This window comes from Schistocerca cancellata, chromosome 9 (assembly GCF_023864275.1).
Source record: "Schistocerca cancellata isolate TAMUIC-IGC-003103 chromosome 9, iqSchCanc2.1, whole genome shotgun sequence".
Classification (NCBI taxonomy): domain Eukaryota; kingdom Metazoa; phylum Arthropoda; class Insecta; order Orthoptera; family Acrididae; genus Schistocerca; species Schistocerca cancellata.
Genome location: NC_064634.1, coordinates 254,076,202 through 254,088,928, shown reverse-complemented (window position 1 = coordinate 254,088,928; position 12,727 = coordinate 254,076,202).

Below are 12,727 nucleotides of genomic sequence, written 5' to 3'. Positions count from 1 at the left end.
GGGGGGGGGGGGGGGGGCTGGGTGGTGCTGATGAGGTTGATGACACCAGAATTGATATGCGTTCATCTTTGGACTCTGAGCATCATCTTTGGGCTCTGAGCATTGTCTTTGGGCTGTTCCGCCATGTTCAGTTCTTTGTGAGCCTTGCATGTGTTTAGGTGAATAAATGAACTACTGATAAATGGGTGTTGTTTGGTGTAACCCACCCAAACTTCTCCCTCAAGAATATTATCTTTTATCTTCAATTTACATACATTTTCCCTAATACTACCCGGACTATCAGGAAACACCATTTCATGTTCTAGTAGAATCCTGGATAAATCTAACTTTTAGCCATTTGTTAATATTTGGGATTCATATACTTTGTTTTGTATGTCTGCCTGGTACAATGTATGACTTATGTTTTCAATCTCTGGTGACAGTTGTGCGGTCACTGTTAATTTCAAACATTGAGCCTCTGTTGTTCGTTTACCCATATTGTTGTCTGTCACAAATGGAAGGCAACATTTATAGTCACCTTTTCCACAATAAAGCAAATTTTCCTCAAAATTTAACATGATATTAAATTCTGATAGCCAGTCAGGCCAAATAACACATACCTGTTAATATTTTCTACTACCAGAAGTGTTTGATGGAACGTAATATCGCTGATGTTACAAGTTACTTGGGTTTTATATTTGACAACCTTACTTTTAGTTCCAATTATACCAACTATATACATTCCTTTTACTGGTAGTATAGGTAAGTCATGCTTAGTTCTTAATGTGTTAAAGAAACCCTGGGAAACAAGTGACACTTCATTACCCGAATCTATAAATATGTTAACTTCAGGGTCTTCTATTCTTCCAATTATAATTGGTCATGGATTAATGTTGTTATTGGTATGTTCTTCCAGTAACAACCATTCTTTGGTGGGTACTTTATGGGTAGAAGTAATGTATTTGTTATAATTTAGGCCTCCTAGTGTATATCTACAACCTGGGCCCAGGCCATGGGTCCAGATTGCACTACATTTTCCTCACTATTCGCAAGCACAGGCTCTTTACCAAATCAAGGTATGCCATTATTACTTTGGACTCTATTATTACTCGGTACAAATTCCTGTGACATAGCTGGGCCTATAGTTGAAGGTGGATGTTTCGTTTGAAAATTTTTGTTACCATCATTCCACCTTTGCTGATGTACTCTGGCTAAATTTGCCTCATGTCTCTTAAAGTTACCACTACTATTATTATTTCTTCAGTAATTTTGACTTTCATTTTGATGTATGCTCTCATTTTGGTCCCTATTTATGGCATCAAGTGCATCTACAAAGGATAATAATTCTTATAGCATTTTCCATCCACTACACAATATATCCTTTCTGGCATAAATGGGTAAAGGTCTTATAAGAATCCTAACCAACCCGTCTTTTTCCATGGGCTTATCTAAGTACTTTGCCATCATTAAATGCCAATCAAACTATCTTCTCATTGTACCCCAGGAACTACTGTAGTATTTTGGGTAGATCTGATAGTAGTTTCTCCTGGGCACTGGCTGACCAATACTTTTCTTTGAACTTCTTCTGAAAGTCTGCCCAAGAAGAAAAGTTTTCAATGTTTACGGTACCCCACTCTGAGGCTTCTCCCAAAAGATACCCCAATGCAAATTCAATCCTTTTTGTGTCTTCCCAAGACTTGGGTAATGCCTGGTTAAATAGCTTCAGGAAGTGAGTTGGGTGTACCTCCCCATCCAGCTTAAACTTAGGGAATTGCCTTGATAGCCCGGAATTTGCTCCCCATTGTAAAGCACTCATGACTTCACTGGTTAACACTACATTAGTAGAAGTCCCTCTGTTCCCTTACTTGGTCCTGCATAAGTTTGAATTCTTTCCATAACTCATCAACATTTCTCTTAGTGTCATCAAGTTCATAGGATAGCTTTGTAGACACATTGTCAGAATTTACTTTCGCAGCAACTTTTCTATCTATTATCTCCTCAACCTGTTCCTCCAAAACACTTACATTTATAGTGTCTGTAGTTGCTGGTTTTTCCTTAAAATTTCTTTCCACATCATCAACCCAAGTGTTGACGCCAGCAATTTGTGATTATTGGACAATAGGGATCAGCTTATCCTGTTTTTCCACCCTATCTTTTAAGGTATACAGTCTTTTTTTACTGTCAAATGTAACATTACACACACTCTGAAATGATCCAAATTTTCCACTTAATTCAGACTCTATATTTTTACACTTGTCTTCAATGTCAAATTCTAATTTCTGAGTCAACTTTTGAAATTGGTCATCCTGCTTTTGGCTCAAGTCAGTAAGCATTTGATTCATCTGGACAGTTAAGGAATTACTTAATTCATCCTTTAAATCTAACTGCAAATTCTCCACTTCATCATTTAATACATTAAACTTAGAATCTAAATCTTCACCCTGTGCTTCTAACTTTCACTTAAAGTAGCACTCCGTGCTTCTAACTTAGCATCTAATCTAATTAGAGATTGACTCTGGGCTTTAATTAAATTTACTAATTCAGACATGTCAGGCCCTTCTTTAGCAATTCTCATAGCCATGTCTGGTTCTGACATCTCTCCAACTGGTTGTATACTGTCCACCCTTCTATAGACTTTATCCCTTGTGAGCATCTAATACTAATTACAGTTCTACCAATTACACAGTAAAAGTTCACCCCACAGTATTTTGTAACACTTCTTACTAGAGTAATAAAGTTTTTATTCCATGTTCACCCAGTGTGGAATTCTCATCTGCGTTGGTGAGCAGGTGTAGAATCAGCACCGTTGAATAGCACAGGAGCCAGCAGTGTTGAACATTGGTTACTGCATCAGCGTCAGTGGCTGGTTACTGTGTCGGCATCATTGGCTGGTTACTGTGTCAACGTCAGTTGGCTACTGCGGTGATGTCGATGGCTGGTCACTGTGTCAGCATCAGCTGGTACTGCATCGGTGTCTGCTGGTTACTGTGTCGAAGTTAGTAGCTAGTTACTGCATCAATGTTGACTGGTTACTGCATCTGTGAGAACTGCTCCCTCCCAACACCCAAATCTTCTTAATCAAAAAGTTGATATCTTCCCTCCATTATTTTGACGTTATTACCTTCTCCCATCTTATATTGTGTTTCATTCGCAACTTTCTTCCTTTGGTTCAGTAGACACAACAGAGTTACTTGAAACAGTTTCTCAGTCTTGTTATGCCTGGTTGCCATGGCAACTCATATATCTTCTTCCCCTTTTTGGCTTACAATTTCCCTTTTTCTTCGAGTCCTGTCGCTTGGTCACCATGTTCTAATGCTTTCTTGGATGACAAGAGACAGTGCTATGTTGGGTTACATGACTCACATGTCTCTTCCAGTTGACTCATTCATTGTGCATGCAACTGATCCTCTTCTTTGGGTGATCAGCTATGCCACTCTCACCATTTAATTCTTATCCGCAGACTGTATCAGGTTAAAGGGAATTATATTAACCAACTCTCTATTCTTGAAATCAATCACGTACTCATAGAATCTTGTCAGTTCAACAACAATATATTTTCAATTCTCATTCCAAAGTAACAATTATTCTGGACAAACTCCAGCAAGCTAACTGGTTCCAAGATAAATATCAGAATTGACTAAACACTCATACAATTACATATGTTCTGCCACATGCAGAACCAAGGCATGAAGTGAAAGTCTCTATACAATACATGCTTCATCTGTCTCTGTAACAATCCTCATGACACCACAAACCACAGAACATTATACAAACACTCTTCGACTTTTTGATGTAAATTCCAAGATGCTGCTGGTAACCACTTGTCAGGGCCACTTGTCTGATGCAGCTCCTGGCTTCTCATGACAACTGTCCCTCCTGCACACAGAGGTATGTGTGGTGCAGTAAAAAGGCTCTCTCACCCTTGTCATTAAAACATTGGGTGTTCGAGACGGTGGGGAGCCAAGTGTTTCTAGAATTTAACCCAAAATTCTTGAAGAACTACAATTGTGGTATATATACCCTTTGTTGGGCAGCCTTCAATTTTTGCTCCATGTGATTGAAAATTTACTTCTGCATAAATTTCAAAAATCAATTAAATAAAGGGATTTCTGCAACAGAAAAAACTTCATTGTTAGTTAACTAATTCCGAATGATGCCCACATTTGTAATCTGCCCCCTCCATCTTAATTCCAGCTATAGTCCACAATAAGCAAAATCCTTTATGAAAAATTTGAGAGGTTCGAAGATTACAATAAATTTTCTAGTTTACTTAGCTTTTTGTGTATAGTTGGCTCCATTTCTTCTCATCTAGGAGTCTGATTCTTGAAGTTGAAATTCTGCCATTTATGATCCTCAAGGTTAAATTGGTATAAGTAAATTTAAAGATGGCTGTTGTAGAATTTTTGTTGTTAAGTTAGTGTATTTTGTCACATTTTAGTATATCATACATTCATTTTGAATTTTCACATTACATTGTTTGCCCAAAATACATCCAATCACATCAGAGACATGCTTACTATTACTTCACTCTGCAGTAATAACCATGTGGCTTAGCAGTTTTTCTTGAAAAATGAATTTCTATTAATTTTGACTGTTATTTCGTAAATGAATCCAGAAATAAACGTACTAAACAGTATTAGATTGTGTAATTAATAATAGAAATTTTAAGTGTATCAAATAATTTGTAATTTCAAATGTTCGTAAACAAGTTATTTTAACTGTACACTCACAGCTAGTATTTATCAGTTGTCACATCAAAAATAAAGTAAATCCTTTTCATAAGTTTTAGCTTGAAATATAACTTACTTTTTATAAAATTATATGAAAGTTTTCAGAAAAGCAGTTGAGAAAGTACTGACCTGTCCTAAATTTGAAAAATAATATTGATATCAACAACTACTGTTGAGGAAAAGTAAAGCTAGAGGAGGATGTCCTGTTACAGCCCCTAGACATGAAGAACTGGAGCCATCTCAAGATGACAAGCTAAATAAACTTGAAGTATATTGTATCATCACCATTCTCAAAATCTTCTTAAAGACTTTGCATATTAGTTACTTGGACTGTGCCTTTTTTTTTAAATGCTGACAATAGCTGCAAGAAGGAAGGAAAGGGCAGATTACTTTAGCTCTCTCTGATTGATGCCAGATGCTGAATTGTGCCCGTGTAAATGGAAAGCCTTACCAGCCCTAGCAGTCAATAGTCCTTTACTCCTGACAACAGAACAGTTGTGGAGACAGCCACTGGAAGCTTGAGTGTTTTATTTGAAATGACACAGCTTGTAAAGTGTGCAAGGTTTTATTGAGGCATCCATTGTGAAAGACTCAGAGGATGCCTAACAACTGGCAACTTCCAACTAGTCTTTAAATGAAATGGAAAACTTTTGAGGAACTTGATAAATGGTAAGTAATCCAACAGTATAATAAAGCATTGATAGTATCACCAAATTCTAAATTTTACTGTGCAAACCAGTTAACCATCCATTATTCTCAAAGATTTCTCCTACAACCCATACAGAATTCAGTGGTTCATGTAACTGAAATTCCTGTTTGTATGTATATTGGTGTGACCTTGAACTGGAACTCAAATATTATAGATATTCTCAAATGCTTAAGGCCAACAACATCAGTTCTATGTGTAATTGCTAATTATGATGATGAAAATCTCAGAAAATTACCCACTTCATATAACTTGTGTCTGTGATGTCATACGACATAATTTCCTGTGACAGTTTGATGCACAGACACAAGATATTCATTGAAGATATAAATGCTGTGAGGCTAATATCTGGTGTTATCAGATTCTGTTTTGTGTTTTTATTAATTCAGCTCTGTAATGTGGCAATGAAAGCTAATATTAATTGTATCACCCTTGCTGTTGTAATTTTTTGCCCTGTATGTTTTGAAAAATGTGGTATTTGATATTCTCTGGAGGACCAGTATTAGCATAGCCAGTTAAAAAGATGGTTCATTCCATCATTAGTAAACTTACTTGAGTGATAATAATGGACAAAAGTAACTATTATTAGTGATGTTTCTCAAGTACTGTTTCTTGTATGGATGATGAGTGCCTAGGATGCTGACTTGTGAACACAAGACAATGATTGTTCAGGCTGCCACATCATTTCTGGTGTGATATAACACCGAAGGATACAACTTTCTGACACATTTCAGCACAGGAGATGAAATCTGGGTGCATCACTATGAACCAGATAGGAAGTGACACTCTGCAGAAACAGGAACTTATTGGATGTCCCTTGAAGTCATTTAAGTAATGTTCAAAATGATTTTTTGCATCCTGGCAAAATATTTTTCAACGATATATCACATGACACAAGGGTATTACATGAAAACAGATTTTAAATAGTGGTGTAGATGTGGTTGAAAGAAAATGCATTCTGTAACACAAAGGAATTTATACATAATGAAAATAAAGATGGTACTTTATTATAAATGTGTTTGTACCAAACAAAATTGTAGCTTATGGCTTACACCCCAATATGTATTCTATATAATCATTGTGACAAAACAAATTATGTGATAAAGTGGGATAGATAGTATTTTCTAAAACTGGTTATTTTCATTGTTAATTATGTAGTGAGTACAAGGTAAGCAATACTATTTAATAATATTTATAGATGTTAACCATTTGTATAATCATTTGTAGACTATTTGTATAATTATGTATGGACTGATGATGCCTTACACATCACAACAGTTATTTACAGGCCAATAAATCAATATGCTGCTCTTCCAGTGTGTTTCTTTCTTGCTTCCTACATACCTAAAGGTGTGTCTATGCCTTAATATTTCTCTGTTCATAGTTATCTTTGTCCTTTTATTTCCTCTTAGTGCACTATTTTTCTTTGTATTGATTATCATTCCATTAATCTCTTTTTAGCTTCAGTGGTAGTAATTTTTTCTTCTGTTGTTACAAGAACTGTGACATCTGCAAACCTCAGATACCATATCCTTCCTCCAGTTTTTATCCCTTGTGACCTAGTGGGCATTGCTCAATCATATTTCCTAAATATCAAAAGAGTAGGAGACAGACAGCATCCATATCTCACTCTTTTCCTTAGTTCTGTCTAGTCTGTGCTCTCACCTCTCACTTCCACTGACACTTTTTAGTTGAATAAGTTTATAAATCATGTGGTTTTCCAATCCTGTCTCTGTTCGCTCATTATAGTTTGCAAGCTTATCCCAAGTCACATTGTCAAATGCCTTTTCCAGGTCTAACCCTTCCAATAACTTTCTCTCCCAAAAATTGCAAGAGTTCTGTTGGATCTCTTGTACATGTATTGTATTTAAAACTAAATCACTCCTCAACCAGATTCTCCTCCATTATGTTTTCCAACCTTATATTAATGATTTTTAACATAACTTGGATTGCTTGTGAAATGAGGATAACTATCGTGTACTCTCTGCATTTCTTGTTTAATTGATTCTTGGGTGTTAGAAGGATTATTTTTCTCAGAAAATCCTCTGGCAATTCGCCACCATGTCTCAATATTTCTCTTACTCCTGCCAGATTGAAACATTTTAGTATTTCTTCCCACATCACATCAATACCTAGCGGTTTCCCATTTTTCATTGCAGTTATTGCACTCTTTACTTCTTTCTGTATAACTGTTGATCCTTTCTCATTGTTATCCACACTGTTCAAGGATTCAAGTTCCAAAGTTGTTGTCTTATGATCTATGTCCTATCATTCTTTTAAATAGTTTTCCCATCTCTGGAGAATGTCCTTGTGATATTTGTACACTACATGTTCAGCTTTACTGACAGTTTCGATAGCAGCACTTCCTCATCTGTTTCAATCTCATGTTGTTGTTTTTACTGTGTTGTATAGTCAATCATGCCTTCCCTTCCTCTCCAGTTCTTCAATTGCATTGCACTCCTCTTTGAGCCATTTTTTTCCTAGCTTGCTCTGTGTCTCTGTACCACTCTTCCACTAATGTGTGTCCTTCTGTGATTTCTGAAACATATATTTACCAGTAGAATATCCTGCAGAAGTCAATAAAACTTCTGTCATTCCTGTTTCCAAGACCAGGACTGCCTTCCACTGCCATTACTGCCACCTGGTATCTGTCAGTGGTTATTGTATGTTGACGTAGAACACAGGTGGTGGTCACATTAATGTGACTGGACCATCTATAACCACAATTTATGTGGATTTTGTGAAAGACCTTTCATTAACAGTCTGCTATAGTGGTCACTGGACATGTCTTGCATTGCCCTCTTGATAGCCAAACATCTTACATTCGTTATCTCTCTATCTATGTCCCTATGTTTTGTTTTATACCTATTGTACAGAAGTCACTGTTTCCTATGGAGACTGTATATCATGAAGGACCCTCCCATAATGAACTCTTCTAATATATACACACAGGGTGCCTGTTATAATTTCAGACAACTATGTTTTAGATCCACCCCCAATAACCATGGACCTTGCGTTGGTGGGGAGGCTTGCGTGCCTCAGCGATACTGATAGCCGTACCGTAGGTGCAACCACAACAGAGGGGTATCTGTTGAGAGGCCAGACAAACATGTGGTTCCTGAAGAGGGGCAGCAGCCTTTTCAGTAGTTGCAGGGACAACAGTCTGGATGATTGACTGATCTGGCTTTGTAACATTAACCAAAATGGCCTTGCTGTGCTGGTACTGCGAACGGCTGAAAGCAAGTGGAAACTACAGCCATAATTTTTCCCAAGGCCATGCAGCTTAACTGTATGGTTAAATGATGATGGTGTCCTCTTGGGTAAAATATTCCGGAGGTAAAATAGTCCCTCATTCGGATCTCCGGGCGGGGACTACTCAGGAGGGCGTCGTTATCAGGAGAAAGAAAACTGGCGTTCTACGGATCGGAGCATTGAATGTCGGATCGCTTAATTGAGCAGGTAGGTTAGAAAATTTAAAAAGGGAAATGGATAGGTTAAAGTTAGATATAGTGGGAATTAGTGAAGTTCAGTGGCAGGAGGAACAAGACTTTTGGTCAGGCAAATACAGGGTTATAAATACAAAATCAAATAGGGGTAATGCAGGAGTCGGTTTATTAATGAATAACAAAATAGGAGTGATGGTAAGCTACTACAAACAGCATAGTGAATGCATTATTGTGGCCAAGATAGACGCAAAGCCCATGGTTACTACAGAAGTACAAGTTTATATGCCAACTAGCTCTGCAGATGACGAAGAAATTGAAGAAATGATTGATGAAATAAAAGAAATTATTCAGATAGTGAAGGGAGACAAAAATTTAATAGTCATGGGTGACTGGAATTTGGTAGTAGGAAAAGGGAGAGAAGGAAATGTAGTAGGTGAATATGGATTGGGGCTAAGAAATGAAAGAGAAAGCTGCCTGGTAGAATTTTGCACAGAGCACAACCAAATCATAGCTAACACTTGGTTCAAGAATCATAAAAGAAGATTGTATACATGGAAGAAGCCTGGAGATACTAAAAGGTTTCAGATAGATTATATAATGGTAAGACAGAGATTTAGGAACCAGGTTTTAAATTGTAAGTCATTTCCAGGGGCAGATGTGGACTCTGACCACAATCTATTGGTTATGAACTGTAGATTAAAACTGAATAAACTGCAAAAAGGTGGTAATTTAGGGAGATGGGACCTAGATAAACTGACTAAACCAGAAGTTGTACAGAGTTTCAGGGAGAGCATAAGGGAACAATTGAAAGAAATGGGGGAAAGAAATACAGTAGAAGAAGAATGGGTAGCTTTGAGAGATGAAGTAGTGAAGGCAGCAGAGTAGGTAAAAAGATGAGGGCTAGTAGAAATCCTTGGGTAACAGAAGAAATATTGAATTTAATTGATGAAGGGGAAAATATAAAAATGCAGTAAATGAAGCAGGCAAAAAGGAGTACAAACGTCTCAAAAATGAGATCGACAGGAAGTGCAAAATTGCCAGTCTACATTTTATGTCCTCTCTACTTCGACCATCATCAGTTATTTTGCTCCCCAAATAGCAAAACTACTTTACTTCTTTATGTGTGTCATTTCCTAATCTAATTCCCTCAGCATCACCCAACTTAATTTGACTACATTCCATTATCCTCGTTTTGCTTTTGTTGATGTTCATCTTATACCCTCCTTTCAAGACACTGTCCATTCTGTTCAACTGCTCTTCCAAGTCCTTTGCTGTCTCTGGCGGAATTACAATGTCATCGGCAAACCTCAAAGTTTTTATTTTGTCTCCATGGATTTTAATACCTACTCCGAACTTTTCTTTTGTTTCCTTTACTGCTTGCTCAATTTACAGATTGAATAACATCAGGGAGAGGCTACAACCCTGTCTCACTCCCTTACCCACCACTGCTTCCCTTTCATGTCCCTCAACTCTTAAAACTGCCATCTGGTTTCTGTACAAATTGTAAATAGCCTTTCGCTCCCTGTATTTTACCCCTACCACCTCCAGAATTTGAAAAAGAGTATTCCAATCAACATTGTCAAAAGCTTTCTCTAAGTCTACAAATGCTAGAAACGTAGGTTTGCCTTTCCTTAATCTACCTTCTAAGATAAGTCATACGGTCAGTATTGCCTCACGTGTTCCAATATTTCTATGGAATCCAAACTGATCTTGAGCAAGCAGTGAAGGAAACAAAAGAAAAATTCAGAGTAGGTATTAAAATCCATGGAGAAGAAATAAAAACTTTGAGGTTCACCGATGACATTGTAATTCTATCAGAGACAGCTAAGGACTTGGAAGAGCAGTTGAACGGAATTGATATTGTCTTGAAAGGAGAACATAAGATGAACATCAACAAAAGCAAAACGAGGATAATGGAATGTAGTGGAATTAAGTCGGGTGATGCTGAGGGAATTAGATTAGGAAATGACACACTTAAAGTAGTAAAGGAGTTTTGCTATTTGGGGAGCAAAATAACTGATGATGGTTGAAGTAGAGAGGATATAAAATGTAGACTGGCAATGGCAAGGAAAGCGTTTCTGAAGAAGAGAAATTTGTTAACATCGAGTATAGATTTAAGTGTCAGGAAGTCATTTCTGAAAGTATTTGTATGGAGCGTAGCCATGCATGGAATTGAAACATGGACAATAACTAGTTTGGACAAGAAGAGAATAGAAGCTTTAGAAATGTGGTGCTACAGAAGAATGCTGAAGATTAGATGGGTAGATCATATAACTAATGAGGAGGTATTGAATAGGATTGGGGAGAAGAGAAGTTTGTGGCACAACTTGACTAGAACAAGGGATCGGTTGGTAGGGCATATTCTGAGGCATCAAGGGATCACCAATTTAGTATTGGAGGGAAGCGTGGAGGGTAAAAATCATAGAGGGAGACCAAGAGATGAATACACTAAACAGATTCAGAAGGATGTAGGTTGCAGTAGGTACTGGGAGATGAAGAAGCTTGCACAGGATAGAGTAGCATGGAGAGCTACATTAAACCAGTCTCAGGACTGAAGACCACAACAACAACAATGTTCTAGATGATAAGTTAATATTATTAATGGGGACATTTGTCTGTACTGGAACTGGTCACCTCCTATCCATCCCTCTTACAAGGACAAGGTCAAATTTATAGCTCCTAATGGGGGCCTCGCCATTTTCAAAGCAGATTTGGGTTCTATGCCAAAAAATACATATGATTTACTCAAACTATTGTTCCCCCTTCTCAATGTATGATATGTTCAGTTTACTCAAACCATTGTTCCCTATTCATTTGTGATAGACAGTGCAGTAACTGACAAACTTCAAATGTGCGAGATTCAGAAATTAAAAACCAGCACATTAGATTCTACATTTCATTTACATTTACAATGTAATTTCGTGGTCTAACAGTTGATATTGATGTTCAAACATTACTTGAGTGTTGCAAATGTGATTATTCAGCACAAATAATATGGCTGGACATGAACATTTCTGGCATATAAGCTTCTTGTATGGTAACACAGTTTTCACTTCCTTAAGGAGTTAATTGTGGTTGTAATAAAATGTGGCAAAAAAAGTTTTTACACAGTTGGAGATGTGTATCATTGTTTAACACAAAAGAAACAATGTACAGTGTAACACGTTTTACCACATATATTCTGAACCAATTATATACATTTCTTGTGTAATCCAGGGTGCTGCTTGTTGATGCTGCCTTTGGTTCATTTTGATATTACTGCATTGTCACACTGAATTTATGTAATTGTTTAAATAAGTTTCAGTGCTTCTTGTTAACAATAGATTTTATTTTGTACACAAGATGTTTGGCAGTGAACGTAAAACTTACAAAGTCTGACTACGTACTGTTGATACAATATTCGGTCTAAGACTGAAATAAGACTGTCAGACTGAAATATGGCGGTGTAAAAATTGCTTCTGTTTATATGGTTTCAAACAATTACTGTTATTGTTATACACTGAATTTTGCATTTATACAATTTGAGTTTTACATACATATTCCCAAATTACATAGAAATTAACATGGAATAAAAGTGAATAATTTAATACAAAGACAAGAAGGAATCTGTTTCTGTTAAGAGTATAAATTACATGTTTCACCCATGCAGCAATATATTTTGATAATTTGCATATATTATTTTACTGACTCAAAAAAAATTATGCTATCATTTTCAGGTGAACAGAGTGATTAGTTTTATTGAATTAAAGGCCTAGATTCAATTAATTAAATTATGTATGAGTAAAGTTTTACATTTCTGTGTGGTCTATATGGTCATTACAGTTCTATTAACTAACACCAATTAATGCTTGATTCTGACTGGAAAA